This window comes from Lytechinus variegatus, chromosome 2 (genome assembly GCF_018143015.1).
Source record: "Lytechinus variegatus isolate NC3 chromosome 2, Lvar_3.0, whole genome shotgun sequence".
NCBI classification, from domain to species: domain Eukaryota; kingdom Metazoa; phylum Echinodermata; class Echinoidea; order Temnopleuroida; family Toxopneustidae; genus Lytechinus; species Lytechinus variegatus.
In genome coordinates this window covers 56467875-56486043 of record NC_054741.1, presented here as the reverse complement: position 1 = coordinate 56486043, position 18169 = coordinate 56467875, and the positions used below count along the sequence as shown (strand labels likewise).

The 18169-nt window shown below is 34.3% G+C and overlaps 1 pseudogene; it reads right to left on the bottom strand.

The window, feature by feature from the left end:
* Positions 1–5615: 5615 nt before the first annotated feature.
* Positions 5616–7450, bottom strand: LOC121406871 (annotated as a pseudogene).
* Between the last annotated feature and the right edge of the window lie 10719 nt (positions 7451–18169).

Sequence of the window (18169 nt, the reverse complement as noted above, 5' to 3'; positions counted from 1 at the left end):
TGAAAACTTTTAGCTACTAATTCTATTTGATAGTGAAATATCTAACATTGTTTGATCAATACCTAAGAGTTCTTTGTAGTTGATTTCTTTCCAAAGAGGAACTCCTTTTTTAACCCCCCCCTCCACCAGGGTGACCAGATTTCACAAAATGAAATACGGGACAATCGACAAAATAAGAGATCAACAAAGAAGGCCACAAAAATGTTAGACTCTTGTGAAAAGTATAAAGATTTCGAAGGAAAGGTGAACGAAAGAATGAAGGAGATCGAGAAAGAAAAGGCGAAAGAAAAGAGATGAATTGAGAAGAAAGAAAGAAAAAATGAAGGGGAAAATGAAGGAAAAATTAAAAAAATAAAAGAAATTCAATAAAGAAAGATGAAAGAAAGAATAAAAGAGAGAAAAAGGGTTTCCGTCATTCTTTGAAGTTTGAATATACTGAAAAGAAAGAAAAAGAAAGGAATGGAAGATGAATAAACTGTGTGTGAAAGACAAAATAAAGAAAAGGAAGAAAAGGGACAGAAAGAAAAAAATGTTTCTTTTCATTCTTTGAGAAAAACAAAGAAAGAAAGAAGAAAAACAGGAAGGGAGGAAGGAAGGAAGCAAGGTAGGACTAAGAATAAGGGAAAAGAATTAGAAAAAATGAAATAAGAAATGAAAGAAAGGGGAAAGAGAGGGAGGAAAGAATAAAGGGAGGAGAGAATGAAAAAAAAGTAATGGAAGGAGAGAAAGGACGAAAAGGAGAGGAAGGGAGAAGGAAACAAAGAACAGGTTAAGGAAAGAAAGAATGAAGGAAACAAAAGAGGAAATTTAAGAAGGCAGGTAAGAGAAAGGAGGAAAGAACGAAAATTGGAACACAGAAAGGATCAAAAAACAAAAATAGGAAATAAAGCTAGAACAAAAAAGGGCAAGCAGGAAGGATACAAGGATGAAGAAAGAATGATAGAAAAGAAAGAAAACTGAAAAGAGTTCAAACTTCAAGCAAACAAAATCAATCCAATCATCTTACAAAAATCATGACATTTGGTGTTTTTCAAATATATTATCAAAATTTTAAAAATTAAAATGTTTTAGAAATGAATAAAATTTCAAAGTGAAACATTGTCAACTTAAAAATGAGATGAATCATTGCAGCATAATACATAATTAAGACTCAACTCGAAAGCTGAAACAACTAGATCTAGTTATGAAAACTCAATAACTCGTTCCTCCGATTACATCTCCAAATCAGTAATCTAAGAATCCATACAAATTTCCCGCCGAGCTTGTGATTATTTTGGTGAAAAAAATGTTTATCATGTAATTGTTTGCACCATGAGAATCTGCTCCGATCCTATTTGCCTAGCTAGGATCCTGCCTCACACAGGCAGGAGGCCAGTTCGTTTCAATGTATTGGGTTAGCAAGAATATAACCGAAAAACTTGCAAAAGTTTACAGTTATCGATTTTATTGTTGTCTCTGCTTCGTCATCTGTTGGTTATTTGATGAAAATTCGTCACTTTTAAATGTATTAACTACATTTTTTTCAATATGCTGAAATACGGGACAAATAGGCGTCCCGGGAAGGGTTTGTCGGGACACCGGGACAAAGGAGCAAAATACGGGACGATCCCGGAAATACGGGACGTCTGGTCACCCTGCCCCCCCCCCCCCGCCTCTCAACTCGTGTTTTTTAATCCAATTTTTCTCTCTATCCCCCTCTCTCTCTTTATCAATCCCCACCCTCTTGCTCTCTATATACCCCCTTCTTTCTTTCTTTCTTTCTTTCTCTCCTCTCTCTCTCTCTTTCTTTCTTTCTTTCTTTCTTTCATTCTTTCTTTCTTTCTCTCCTCTCTCTCTCTCTCTTTCTTTCTTTCTTTCTCTCTTTCTCTCTCCGTCACCCTTATTAGTTATTTAACTCTTGAACTAACAAAAGACGAAAGCGAAATTCTCGTATAATAATCATCATGACCTTTATTTTGTATCATCTTAAAGAATTAGACTTAATATGTTTCTGACTACACAAAGTACATATGAAGTGTGCAAGGTATATTTAGATCTTATTGAAAGATGGAAGAGAGAAAGGGAGAGAGTAAAATAGAAAGAAAGAGCACAGGAAAGAAAACTAGTAGGAATACTTGATAAGTAGGAATGTTCAGTAAATGACACAAATGCATACTTAAATTTATTTTGAGTAATCAAATTATCAGGTGCATGAGTTACTCTAATTTTCATTTTTTTTAATAAGACCGTATTCTTAACTAATTAATTACTAGAAAGTGATACAAATATTTTAAAGATAAATGCAGTACTCTAAAACACTCATTTTGATTTCTATTTAAAAAAGCAATAGAATCCATTCACCTCTGCAGTATTGTTATTAACTAAATAAATGTAGCATCGTAAGCAACATGGCATACATTTTTTAAAAGTTCAATGAAAAAATATATATGTATATATACATTTATATCTTGCATTCTCTTTTCATGTTAGTATAAGTTTTATTGTTGATGTATTTATATATTCAAGTAATGTGATTTGGCAAAAAACAGCCATATAAATGAAATTAGAGACAAGAGAGAGTTATCTACAAAAGATGATGAATTAATTTAGTCTTTCTAACAAGTCAAGATTCTACAATTTTCATGCATATCAAAGGATACAAGTAAACATATGTACCGATAATAAATCAAAGTTCAATGAATCCTTTATCTTTCAACTATTTTAAGGCTCAGGCTGATGATAACATGAATTTAATGGGCTCAATTGAGCAAGCAAGTCACTAAATATTTACCTCATGAAAAATAACAAAAAGTTAACATGGTTAACAGAATTTAAAATTTTATCTTCATCATTTATGCATGCCAAGTCATGATGCAGCAAGTAAGCTGATTTTCTCACTTTCTTTGTTTAAACATGAATTGTTAATTATTTAATTGCTTATAAGAGTATAAACTATGTCTTATTTCCCAAAACAAGTTACCTCAATCACCAATGTGGTTCTTATACATCACATTTGATCATTAATCATTCATTTTTGTTATTTCTACGAGCAGAAACAAAAATAATAATCTTGTAAATTTTCATAATAAAAAGGTGGGGTGGCATTGTCAGCTCACTTTATATTCATATTAATGATGACATTCATAACTGTTTCACCGGTAGAATGCATAATGCAACACTTGAAAATCCATAATTTTTTCATTTCATTTCGGGAAATCCTATTTTACATAGATAGATGTACTCTTTTACTTCAGATCATAGACAGCAAAAACTGTGGTGTTAACCGGTGTACATAGAGGACCACACCAGTTATTTTAATTGGTGTTAAATTGCTGGTGTTATTTTTACACCTATAGGTGTTATTACAACACATTTGGTTGTTACATTTACACTTTGGTGTTATGTTCAATCTCTAGGGTGTAATTTGAACACCTCAAGGTGTGGTCCTCTATTAACACCAATTGGTGTCAGTTTTAACAACACAGTTTTTACAGTATATATTTTTCAGTCTGCATGGAGAACGCATAGTCCTTTAAAGGCATGTCTAATAACTGTTTCCAGGCAACTACAAGATTAAATATTTGCTTTAATATGAGAATATGATCTATTTCATTCTTTTTCATTGTACACCTTTTCTTCTACCAAAACAAACCGACTACAAACAAGACAATAAACATTATATAAACAATATGTATCTTGCACATCACATTTGATCAGTAATCAATCTTATTTTAAATATCATACAGACAGAAACAAAAATGAATATTATAATTTTTCATAATAAAATACAAAAAAGTATATGGTGATTGTCAGCTCACTCAATCCATATCCATGAACTGTTTCGCAAATATAGGGATAAAATGCATAATGAAAATTTTGAAAAGCCATAACTTTTTTATTTCATTTCTGATTTTGATAAAATTCTATTGCCTTAAATAATGTACATACTATTTTAAGTGTGGAGAATGCATAGTCCACTTATGTAACTATAATGCAGGAAACTGCAAGATCAAATATTTGTGTTTTTTATATGAGTATAACTGCTACAAGTAAATGAATACATGATACAATTTCTTCTTTTTCATTGTACATCTTCTCTCTGACAAGTACAAATCGAAAGAAATCAACTGAAATTTACAAAATACAAATATATACAAACTGAATGATTTAAGCATAAAACCCCTGGAAAACGACTAGGAGCAAGATACGCCTGCGTAACACAAACTAGATAACAAAATAAAAAATATAGGAAGGACTAAGAGAAGGGGAGGGGGCAATCAAGTAAATCCCCTAGAACATGTTTAGAGAAACATGTGTTGTGAATATCTTGCTCGAAAAAGTGTCACTGCTGCTCCATAATATTGGCGTCAAATGATTATCTCTCATGGTCCTGGAAAGCCGGGATGCAGAGGGCGCTGAAGCGCCCTCAATATTTTCCTTGGGCGTACTGCGTGTATTGTTCTTCATAGGCAGCAGCCCCTGAAATTCCGGAAGGTGTGACAAAATTAATGTAATCACCTACATTTTGTAAAGAAACTTTTTTCCCTTGCCAAATTTACATCAGCACCCTCAATAAAAAAAATCGTTCCCAGGGCCTACCCTATCTTTTTTTTATTATCAATTTCACGGTTACCGATCCATATCACACATTGTGTTTATTCGCGATCGTTTTTCTTCATTTCTCAATACTTTATTTTTATTCATTAGTGTATCAATCGGCTGATGCATGTTCCTTTTTTCTCAGAATTTATATACAATACAATACACGCTCCTCTTAATGTACATTTGCTAAGACGCAGGACGTGTTCTTATCAACATTTCGTTTTATAGGTCCTAAAAAGGGAACAATTTATCTGAAGACATCAGAAATGCACCATCTTTGAATTATTTTAAGCCAGTATTTTACCTTCGTTCACATGGCCCTGGAAAGCAGGGTGCTGGGCATCCTGGGGGTGGATCTCCATTTTGTAGTGAAAACCCTTTTATTTTTATCTATTTTATTTTATTTTCGTTTTTAAATTTACTTCAGTTAAACAGTTGTTCCCGGGGCCATGATATCTCTATTCAGAATTGTTGTAAATTATCCATTAATTGTGTTATTTTCCTAAATGTTTCTTTATATTTTAAGCAATCCTGTTTAACCATGCTGTACATGATTAATATCTAAAATGTCACAGTTGATCATAAAGGGTTCTTCAATCTTTTACATTAATTTGTTTTTGCATTTGAAATTAACATATTGGTATGAATATAGCTATACAATTCATTTATTGTACTTTTATTGATCCATTTCATTTATTACAATTTCCACAAATCAGTCAGATAAATTTAATTTGATCGGGATTCGATAAGAAAATACCGAGACATCTAAAAACAGATTGTGATTGAATAATGTCTTGGACTACTTTTAACCATTACGTCAAAGTTTATATCCACATTCTATTCACCTCTGATCAGCTTAATAGGTAGCATCGTAAAATAAAGTCATGGCGAAAGTGCCGGTTACTGATAATTTTTATTTTTTCTAGGAAAGTTGAAGAACTTTATGAAGAAATTTATGTCATATAGAAAGTCAATTTTTAACGCTGTATACAATGTTATCATACGACGTATTTCTTGCGGTTTCATCCATGATTTTATGTGATCATAATATAGAGGTTATCAGGAGTGCAGAAGGCGATCTCTCCTGATCGGTACTGCTGGAGATAATACCACTTTCTCTCAGGCTTCTCAATCTTGTACTCATTAACGAGGTTCCGAACGTACTTCAGCTCGTCAGTGTACTCATCGATGCTCACCAAACCTTCATCGTGGTTCACCTGGGCTACCAGGATTGTATTGCTTTGAGACACTGCAGCGTATAGGAATGTATTACTTCCTTTGGTTAATGTATGTTTTACATCACCTTCTTTGTCTATCAAATGTACTGTTTCACCTGTACTAATGATTAGTGAATCATTGTAAGAAGTGATTTGCGATGGTACATATCCGTGGCATTGTATCTCCTTGATTGCCTTCCCACCTGCTGATGAGAACACCAGGATCTTCTTGGGTTTCCTGTAGCTAACATAGATCAGATCATCACTATCAACAGTGAGGTTAGAAAACCCACCTTCATCGCAATTCAGAGTCGCAAACATCACATCCAACTTCATGTACTCTGGTGTGTACAGTGCTAAAGTGTTTGAGTTATCCTTTGCAACACATCGACCATCAGAGAGGAAACCTAATGCATAAATCTTAATATCCTTGAGGACTGTCTGCTGGAGATGACCATCAAAAGAGAAGATGTTCACGCCACGTGCTTTACCACGTCCTACTGCCATCCTACCATCTGGTGTGTTTATCATGGCATTCATGCTATTCTTATTAGGCAAACTAATGTTCTTTACAAGCACGTTAACAATTTTGCCAAGACCTAGTTCGTCCTTTCCAATGTTCCTTTCAAAAAAGGAACTTTTCGCATTCCTGCATGTTTTATTCGGCTGCTCGTCATCAGGATTTTCCTGATGTAAGGCCTCTTGTAGGTCTTCACATAAAGTGTCATACACAGCCAAAGTATCCATGTCTACTGGTGCATTTCTCCTATTGGTTACCATCTCAGCAATGGTCGTCAACTGATTGATGCGCTGCCGAGCTGATGTCTTCATTTCTTCAAGGGCATTCTCTGCTCTTTTAGTCTTTCCCTTGACTTCATCAAGAAGGATTTCTCTCTTCTCTGTCAACTGCCGAACCGCTTCATCATATGCTTCGTTGATGTCATCTGTGCAATGCTTAATTGCGTCATCCACACACTTCTTCTCTTCATCGATAAGATCAATGTAATTCTGAAAGCAAGATTGTTTCTTTTCCACCTGGATTTAAGCTCGTCGATGGTCTTCGTGTGATGACTTTCATAAGCAGCTGACTCGATGACCTGGTGTCCTTGATCTTTATGTTCCATAACAGCACACCTGAAGCATGTGAATCTCTTACAATTAGAACAGAAACATTCTTCATCTTCTTTCGGATGTTTCCTGCATTTCCAATATCTACGTATTGACACCTTTCCTGATGAGATCTCACTCATGGCTATGATCTCATGATCGACAAAGTTTTTCCACTGAGAGTGCATATTGTGGCAAGTAGTACATAGATAGTTGCCACAGTCTTGGCAGTAGACAACAGCTTTGGGCTTATCCTCGGAATCACAATTCGTGCAAATTTGATGTTGATTTTTCACGTCGTCTATAAGATTCCTCAAAGCTAGGCTTGCCGGTAGTTTGTCAACATCCTGGTGTGGGACCTGGGTATCAGCTTTGCAGACAGGACATCGGATCATCTGATCATCACCATGGCATTCCAAGAGCTTTTCCAGACAGGCCTTGCAGTAGGTGTGGCAACATGACAGGATCTTGGGATCAGTGAAGGTAGTCAGACAGACGGGACACTCCAGACTCTGAGCAATCGTGTCTTTTAATTCCTCAGCCATGACCGGAACTCTACATAATTACAAAATAAAAACAACGAATTCATAAGAAGGGAAAACAATGCCACTCTGGAGCGTACCTCAAAATGTAGAAAGGAACGGAAGAAGGGTATGACAGCATACATTTCTTGATTTATCAATTCTTTAGAAGATGTGCTTCTGATTGACCAAGTATACGCAGCTATAATTAATATAGCTGTTTATTCTAATATTCTAATAATGATAATAGCAATATACTGTTAATGATAAGCAGTAGAAAGAATATATATTATTATATGAATGTATGTAGGCATATGTATGTTACTTGTGAAAGAAATGAATGAAGAGAATAATTGTAGGCGTAGCTTAAATCAAGGTTCCCAGACATGCCAGAGCTATCTGCCCTTTGGTGATTCCGAAAAATGTCTCTGCCGGGGAATCGTACCCGGGTACCCAGCTTGGAACGCCGATTCCTTAACCACTAGACCACAGAGACGAGTTAGAGGCTAGGGCGACCCCGATCCAATTTCTCACATTTGTATAATTTATCCCGTACATGTACTGTATCTGAGCAATAGCTTTGATCCAGCTGAGGCATGGCGGCTTGTCATTGTTCAAAACCCACCGACACGCGATAAAGGAAATTAGAATTGGTATAGTGTCGAAAATCTGTTCATCTGGTGATCGATTGGATCGGGGTCGCCCTAGCCAATAACGATCTTAAGTTGTGTGTATGTTTTTTAATTAAAATAACTTCCTCATTTATCAGTTTGATTGAAGAGTATGGTAAACAAGGGAGGAAAAAAAGAATCTTGTGTAACTTGAGTTTTACATACAGATCAGGCGCGGATCCAGGAGGGGGCCGAGCCGGCCCCGGCCCCCCTATTTTTTGACAACCTGCAGAAAAGTGTGCTCTTTATCTCGATAGAAACTACGAACAGAAAGAAAAGTAAGAAAGGGGTATTATACCCATGATGTGTGATTTACAGCCTCGTAACGGCCGGCCCGACCCCGAAAGGAAACAAGAAAAAGATGAGGGGGAAAATTGGAAAATAGACTTTATATTAAAAAAAATTCGCTCGCACTCGCATTGCCTGTGTAATGAATCCGATTCAAGAAGTTCATATCCAGTTCTGAAATCAATTTGAACAAAATATTTTAGCTCGCACATCAAGCTTTCAATCTTTTGTTTGATTAACACAAATTGTTATATCAAAATTTTCAGCTTGCGCTGCGCGCTCGCATTGTTTGATTTGTGAGATACATATCCTCTTGGAAATTCTTTCCAAAATTTGTCAAAATGCTCCTTTATCATGTCAGTATATCAACATATTAAGCTCGTGCTTCGCGCTCGCATTTAATTGTTTGAGACACACAGCTTGTTCTTTATTAAATAAAAATGCGCTCAGACTGTCCAGTTTTTAGGTCGGAAGATTAAAACTTTTGAGCTCGCGCTTCGCACTCTCATTTTATTAGTGATCATGTATCCTAGTCATTAATCACTAAAAACAGCCCCAATTGAGTCCCTTTCACATTACTATAATAAAATTTCGGCTCGCGCTTCGCGCTCGCATTGTTAGATACTTACCTTTATTCATGATTATTAAAACTGCTCAGAATCTTCAGTTCTAAGGACATAAAATATCAAAGAATTTTAGCTCGCGCTTCCCGCTTGCATTATATATTGAGACCACATGAGATACCTTTTCTTGTTTATAACAATAAAAACTAACATATACTTATATAGGATATCTCCATCCTTAGCATCTCCATCTTCATTGCTCAAATTACATTACTGCTGTTTTTCATGAAATGTACTGTTTATCGATTCTGCTGTATTAATGTATTATATTAATCAATGAGTTCTAACTTGGGGTTGTCATTTTTTCAAGCAATCTGCTTATGATGACAATCCTTCTCCTGCAAATTGTAAATGTTAACTAATTTGGTATGAGATCAGTTTTGTTTGTAATGATAATTTTAGTACATTTAGTTATGATTCATGCCAAAAAAAGTTCTCAATATACTATGTTTGTTATGTTATGGAAAATGTATTATATACGAATGATGTAATTGCAGAAGTAAACAATAAAATCAAATCAAAATCAAATATACTTAAAACTTCAGTCTTTAGTTATAGGACTACCCCCTGAAAAACCAACAAAAAAAATCAGATTATAGCGGCCAATCGAGAAAAATGTTGATGAAAATATTTTTTGGCCCCCCTATTGGCAAAAGCTGGATCCGCCCCTGCAGATTATTATTGTATTTCCGTAATTTAGCTAATAGAGATTTTTGCTCTTGTTGTTGTACCCGGATTCTGTTCTGTATTAATTTATTCGTGATTATAAGTTGTTAAAGAAATGTGAGCAGATTGATTATAAGTTTACATTCGAAATTCTTTTATATTCCTTTTCTTACCATGTTCTTACCAAAGTTTATGCGTAAACTTGAAACAATTATGTTAATGATGTCAAGTTATATTTATTTTTTCATGTGATATGAGGAAGAAATAGAATATGATTTAAAAAAAAATCTTCAGTCTGCCTGAAGATGGCCGAAAGCGTGAAACCGACGGTAGTATATAGACCGATCTGACCAAGGTATGAATGTATACATATATATACATACTTTACCTTTCATTTTTGAGAGCTCTATATGCTCCTTTTATTATCTATGATTTTATTTCGACGACATTTTTAAACTATTTGTGATTATTATATGTAGTTTAAACTTAAAATTTATGGAAAGAAGGGTAAAACATAATTCCTTCAAAGTTTTTCATCTTTACGTGACATACGTTCTTACAAGCAATAGTCCAGGATAGAAGAGGCATAACCTTGTTTTTTCATATATACAATATTTTTTGATGGTTTCTTGTCAATTCGAGGGTGCTGATTACGAATCTGAATGATGCCACTCGTGTAACCTTGAGCATTTTCCGCAAATTGGCAAAATCCAATATGGCTGCCAAAATATGCAAATTACCCATGAAACTCATAAAATTGTCCGCACATTGGCTGTGAAATGCATGAAATTGTATGGCAGGAGTGAAATACAATCTTAAAAAATAATTTTTGACAAAAAAATTATTTTCCTGATATTCAAAATGGACGCCATAGGCCATTGTATACACTATCATGTACAATACAAATAGATAAAACTAATTTTCACAAAAATGAGCACTAAATGCAAAAATCAAAATATATGAACGAAGTAATACATGCAAATCATCATTACTAATGAGATATATTATTTATTATGTCAAAGGTGGAAGAGCCGTGGTGTAGTGGTTCTGACTCTCGCCTTGTAAACAGAGGGTCGTGTGTTCGAATCCCACCGCGGTCTAGCGTCCTTTGGCAAGGCGTTAATCCACACTTTGCCACTCTCGACCCAGGTGCTAAATGGGTACCCGGTAGGATGCGAAAGATATTGTACGTTTGATTTTGCCAGCGCCATAATGTGGCTGCGATGAATGCTCTCCAGGGAGTGGAAATTGTGCACGTTTCGTGCTTGGTTGAAATGAATCCAGTGACCGGGGGTAATAATATGCTGTAACGTGCTTTGGGCCACTCTGGGAAAAGCGCTTTATAAAAATTGGCTATTATTATTATTATTAAATGTGGGAACATTGCTGTATTTTGATATCTAAAATAGCCGCCACTAGCCCTAACAGTATTTAGTACAATGGCAATGGGAGCCCAAAAATTCACAAGAGTGATCACTAAAATGCTTATTATGAAGATTAAACAGCTGGGAATACTGACTATAAACATAATTATTAACGAAATATATTATTAATATGCCATGTATGTGGTGAATGTTGTATTTTTATATTCAAAATGGCTGCCAAAGGCCCTAAAAGTATTATGCACAATGAGAAATAGGAGAAAAGAAATCACAAGAGTGAGTGCTAAAATGCATATATATGTGATAAATTAATTGAATACTGTCTAAAAACGTATTTTCTAACGAAATATATCATTCAGGTTTCAAGTTTGTGTTAAATACTGTATTTTGACTTTCAAAATGGCCGCCATCGACATTTACTGTATTATGTATAATGCAAAGTGGGAAACCAATATTCATAGGAGTGAGCACCATAAATGCACGTAATAGTGATCTATAAGTAAAATATTGTCTGAAAGCATAATTTCTATTAAGATATATCATTTATTCTGCCATTTAGGTGATAAATACGGTTATTTTAAAGTCAAAATAGCTGCTACAGTCCCTTACGGTATTATGCACAATATGAATGGGAACAAATCATTTCAACAGAATTTCGCTTTGCTTGGTCAAATGGTGATGTATTAGTGGAATATTGTCTGAAAACATGATTTATAACAAAATATATCATATCTTATGTAATTTAGGTGATAAATACTGCATTTCAACATTCAAAATGGCTGTCATATGCCCTTTCTGTGAACATTATTTGTCTCCATCCAAATTGTAGATTATACGATAAGTGCCTATGGTGGCCATTTTCAATTTAAAAATGCAGCATTTATCACCTTAATCATACAACATTATGATATATCTCGTTAGAAACCGTGGTTTTAGACAATTCACCCTTACATCACAATTCACAATTATATGCAATATTTCGAGTCAAGAAAAGCCAAATTCTGTCAAAATTATATGTCCCATGTTACAATGTACACAATACTCTTAGGACCTATGGCAGCCATTTTGGATTTCAAAGTACAGCATTTATTACCTCCACCATGCCCACGACCAATATGTGATGTATTTAGTTAGAAATAATGTTTAAGACAATATCTTTACTCGTACATCACAGTTATCATGGTTATATGCATTTTATGATTCTCACTCTTGTGAAAATTAGTTTCCCTGTTCATATGTTACATTTAGTTAGGGCGTGTAGAGGTTATTTTTAATGTCAAAATACAGTATTTATCACCTTTATGGAAGAAGAAATGCGATGATTAAAAAAAAATGTTTTCAAAATAACATTTTACTCATACAACAGGATTGTATGGATGTCATAGTCAAGCAAGTCCAAATTCTTACAAAATTATATGTCCCAATTCACATTGTAGATAATACTGTTAGGGTCTATAGGGGCCATTTTGAATTTCATAATACAGTATTTATCTAATGCATGACAAAATATATGATACGTCTTGCTATAAAACATTTAGTCAGACAATATTTTACTCATAGATCACAATTACATGCATCTTATGTTTCTTACTCGTGTGAAAATAAGTTTCTCAATTCGCATTGTACATGATGAATATAGGGGCTATGGCGGCCATTTTGGATTTCAAAATACAGCATTTACCACATAAATGGCATATCAACAATTATGTTTTTAGCCAGTATTCCACTCGTTTATAATAATATGCATTTTAATGCTCAATCTTGTCATTTTTTTGGCCCCTGCCATTGCCATTGTACATAATACTCTTTGGGCCAGTGGCGGCTATTTTTAATATCAAAATGCAGCAATGTTCACATATTTGACATAATAAATAATATATCTCATTAATAATGATGATTTGCATATATTACTTCGTTCATACATCGCGATTTTTGCAGTTTAGTGCTCATTTTTGTGAAAATTAGTTTTACCTATTCGTATTGTACATGATACTGTATACATTGGACTATGGCGGCCATTTTGAATATCAGGAAAATAAATATTTTGTCAAAAATTATTTTTTAAGATTGTATTTCACTCCTGCCATACAATTCCATGCATTTCACAGCCAATGTGCGGACAATTTTATGAGTTTCATGGGTAATTTGCATATTTTGGCGGCCATATAGGATTTTGCCAATTTGCGGAAAATGCTCAAGGTTACACGAGTGGCATCATTCAGATTCGTAATCAGCACACTCGAATTGACAAGAAACCATCAAAAAATATTGTATATATAAAAAAACAAGGTTTGGTCAATTTTCTATGGGGCCTATCCCGGACTACAAATAAATTTTCACCTTCTAATCACTGAAATTTTCCTTTCATATATTATATTATGTTCATATGAATATAACGTAAGCATAAAATCATATAAAGCTAACCACATTAAGCCTAAATGCATCGATTGAAAAATTTAGCTTGACATCATTATATTAAGCTCACAATAAAGGAACCAAAATTATAATTATCATAATCTGTGTATCAATGTGTCATAAATAAGGTTTTATTATTCATAATAATTCTTTTTTTCTAATAAAAAACTTAATTCCACATTGTGGAGTACGCTTATCCTATAAATTAGAATATTAAATCATATCTTTGTTATTTTATCCATAATTTTATAATACCTTTTCCAACTTAATTGCTTATTCATCTCCAGCTTTTATGATATTTTCAGTTTCTGTTTTTCTGAATTGCTTTATCTTTTCAAATAAAAATAGACATGATTTTCAGCCTTGGGTACCCCTTCATAAAAAATATATATATATAAAAGTACGGAGTCTTACAAGGATAGGCAAGGTAGCAATAGGGATCCTGTTTGATATGCTCCCGGAGCCAACACGGAATACCCGGATGATCACGGATGTTACTGGGTCTTCACACGGACCTACACGGTTGCTCACATTCTGTACTGGGATATATCTTGCTAGAATGAACTTTCGTCCCTTTTTGCAGCATCTGGAGCATGCTCGTACTTGGTTATGAATACGTACTATTGTTCATGTACGCAAACAATACAAACATTTGACCCGGATAAAGCCGGTATCAACAAGGATCACCCGGTTCTTAATACAAGGAGCCTCCCGGATGCATTCGGTAGCTACACGGATGTACAAGGAGGCTACAAGGATGAACACGGATGATTATCAGTCCGTGTACTCCGGGATGAAAAATTGAACATGTTCAATTTTTCTACTTCCCCGACATGCCGGTACATCAAGGATGGCGCCGGAAGATTAGCCAGAGTGTACACGGTAGTCCCGGACTGTACACGGATGACCCTGGATTGACAATCCGGGATGATCCGTGAAGGTGTAAAAGGGGCTTTAGTAGTTTTATTGTTATCTACATTGATTGAAAAGTTTAGCTTGACATCATTATATTGAGATCACAATTAAGGAACCAAAATTATAATTATCATAATCTGTATATCAATGTGTTATATATAAGGTTTTATTATTCACAATAATTCATTTTTTTTTTCGAATAAAAAACTTAATTCCACATTGTGGAGTATAGGCTTATCGTATAAATTAGAATATTAAATCATATCTTTGTTATTTTATCCATAATTCTATAATACCTTTTCCAACTTTCTTATTCATCTCCAGCTATTATATTTTCAGTTTCTGTTTTTCTGAATTGCTTTATACATGATTTTCAGCCTTGGGTACCTCTTATAAGCGAGTAATATTAAATTACTGACTTTCATCAGTGAATTTTACCTGATTGCTCAGAAAGCATGAGTGCTTATATATGCATTTTCATCTTAAGAATTATTAGCATTTCTCAATGTGACAAAGATGGCCTATCTATACGCATACCTTACATTTTTAGTCCAAAGTAAATTATGATTCCATGTCTGATATGGGAGACATTCTAAATATGAGTTGACTTTCATCAATGTGAACTAAGAACACAATACACACAAGTTTTTTTTTCTTACTCTACTGAAAAGAGTTAATTCACTCACCTTCCCCCTATGTACAATATGAAATCGTTTTACGATAGTAATAAAATATGCACTGAATTATGAATAGAAGCTGAGTTCTCTGACGTGCGTATTTTTTTATAGTAAACTGATCATAATAATACCATTATCATTGTGTACGAACTGTTAATAGCTCTATGGTTCGTCAATCTATTATTAATGACTGGGAATTCCCACCGACCTTTGACATTTTCTATAGTTTTGATAATGCTGTTCTTGTATCAAGAATTAGTGTCTCTTTATTATGCTGCAGAGGCGAAGATAGTGGGATATGTTCATACAGCTTCCCAACCCCCTCCCCCATCTGACTGATACAAACTCGTATTCCATTGCATGGAGGGAATGTTTACTTATGTATCTATTTATTTTTATTTAGACGGTTTATTACAACAAGTGTATCTATAGCGGCTGAAAAGCCGAATGGCATAACCTTTTACAAACATTTGCATGTTGGATTTGTACATTTGTACTTTTTACGGGGCTTTAAAGGTCAAGTCCGCCCCAGAAAAAATGTTGATTCGAATCAATGGAGAAAAATCAGACAAGCATAATGCTGGAAATTACATCGAAATCTAATGTAAAATAAGAAAGTTATGACATTTCACAGTTTCGCTTATTTTTCACAAAATAGTATATGCACAATTTAGTCGCATTCAGATGGGAGAATCGATGATGTCCCTCTCTGTTTTTCTTTTTTTTTATTGTTTGAATTACAGAATATTTAAATTTTTACAAATTTGATAATACCAACTTAACTGAATCATAAAATGTTAAAACAATGGTAATTCCAAATATTTAGGGAGGAATAAAACTTGTTCCACAATGTAAAGAAAATTATTTCATATATTTCATAATAATAAAGTACAAAAGGAATAGTGAGAGAGGATGATGTCATCAATTCCCTCATTTACGTACAGACCAGGATGTGCATAAAACTATTTTGTAAATTAAGCGAGAGTTTAAAAATGTCATAACTTGACTCTCATTTATATCCGATTCTGTTGATGCAAATTTTGGTGTTGTGCTTGTTGGATTGTTAAATTTATCATATTTATCAGAATGGGGGGGGGGGGGACAAATCGATATGTTTGCTCCTACCCGAATATTAGTAAGGGTAATCACCCCTCCCCCGATCGACGCCTCTGCTTATGTTGACATGGCCAATTATCTTGCCAAGTTGACTTATAAAAATGTTATATGGTAACAAGCCTTTGAACAACACGTCCAACACGTATCTCGCAAAGTTGCCGACATACAACTTTTTATCAGTCGATTTGGCGAGATAATGTGTTTTGCCAAATCGATATACGTTCCAAGAGTCGACTTGGCGAGATAACGTTTTGCGAGGTTGACATAATAACGTTATCATGTCGACCTGGCAAGATAAAATATCTGAGGTATTCATACCTGACTTAACTATGTGCATTTTGTTTCAGGATTGGGTGAACTTAATTTCCATAATATGATTTAAGACCGTGTCTATTAGTATCAGTGACATACACTATTTCCATGGGTTTGCTCAATAACTATCTTCATTAAAGTCTAAATGGTACGACATTTCAAGTGAAATATAGCCTACAAACAATAAATGTACAGTATGGTTTGTATTGAGTGATACTAAATTGTCATATTTCTTTGAAGTTCCCATGGGATAGACAAACATTATCAAATTGTCATTTAAAAAAATCCACTTTGGGTTCCACTCCACTTTATTTTTTCATCTTACTTCCGGTTTGACAAAAAGTTAATGTACATTGTAATATTTAGTAACGGAATTTCCTCTCCATTTTTTTCATCTTGCTAAATACTATCAATCCTTAAGGTGTGTAAGACACCTACCCTTCAAACAATACAAGAATAGTTAAATTCACTCACCTTTGTCTATATCCGTTAATTCCAGAAGTAAATTTCGTTCTATATAAAAAAAAAATGCAATGTTATTGGTCTCAGTCCTCCCCGTGTCCACAGTGTTGTGCAGTTAATATTACAATGTGATTCATTCATCGTAAACGAATTTTACATATTTACCAAGCAGTCTATTCAGTGACGGGGGGAAATTCCACCGAACATTGAAAATGTAATGTCAAATAATTATGATAACAATAACCATGACGATGATGGTATTCTGTACCTCTGTGCCTCTACACGATCGCATGGCTTTAAATATAAATTTTTCACATAACCTCATGACTTTGTATCAAATGAGACTTGGGGTGTTGCAAGATAATTTTTGCAATCAATTGTAAATATTCTGTTGTCATTTTACACTTGATAAATCAATCTTAACTGTAGCAAGTCAGATTACACTGCTTGTTTCAAGAAGCAGATTAGACATCAATCGCAAATTTGTTTTTAATCTAAAAACTTGATCGATTTAGGGACTGAAAATAGACTTGCAATTGATCGCAAGTTTCTTGCAACACCCCTTTGGAATTAAAAAAGAGCAATTTGTTATAATGACATAAATTAAACCTTCATCGTATGATAGCAATTCATCAACATTTTGTCTTGACAACTTTCCACGATTTTGTTTGGCTGAAAAAACATCATTTCTAAAGTAGCTGTTGAATAGAAATAGGACTTGTGGGATAAAACGTCCGACAAACCCTATGAAACACTTCAATAATAATAATAATACGATGCTTGTATAGCGTATATCAGAGAGAGGATTAAAGCTATTTGTAGACTGTCTCAATCATAGAACCGCTTATACAAATAAGTTTTAAGGCGACTTTTGAATGCAGAGGATGTAGATGCCTCTTTAATGGAAGAAGGGATGATATTCGGAATACGATCGGATAGCTATACAGTAGCAGATCATAGTTTCTCACGTAGGCCTTTATACAGATCTGAAGACTGAGGATCATACGATAAAATGCCCCCCCCCCCTCCAACCAGAAGCAAGCACTCCAATGATTTTTAAAATTAAAACTTTCGTATTTTCGGCATAGGAAGCTGCCTCTCGTTATCTTCCTATGCCGAAAATACGAAAATTTAAACTTTCGTATTTTCGGCATAGGAAGATAACGAGAGGCAGCTTGAAATACGTCGCATACATTCGTAATTCCGAAGCTTCGTA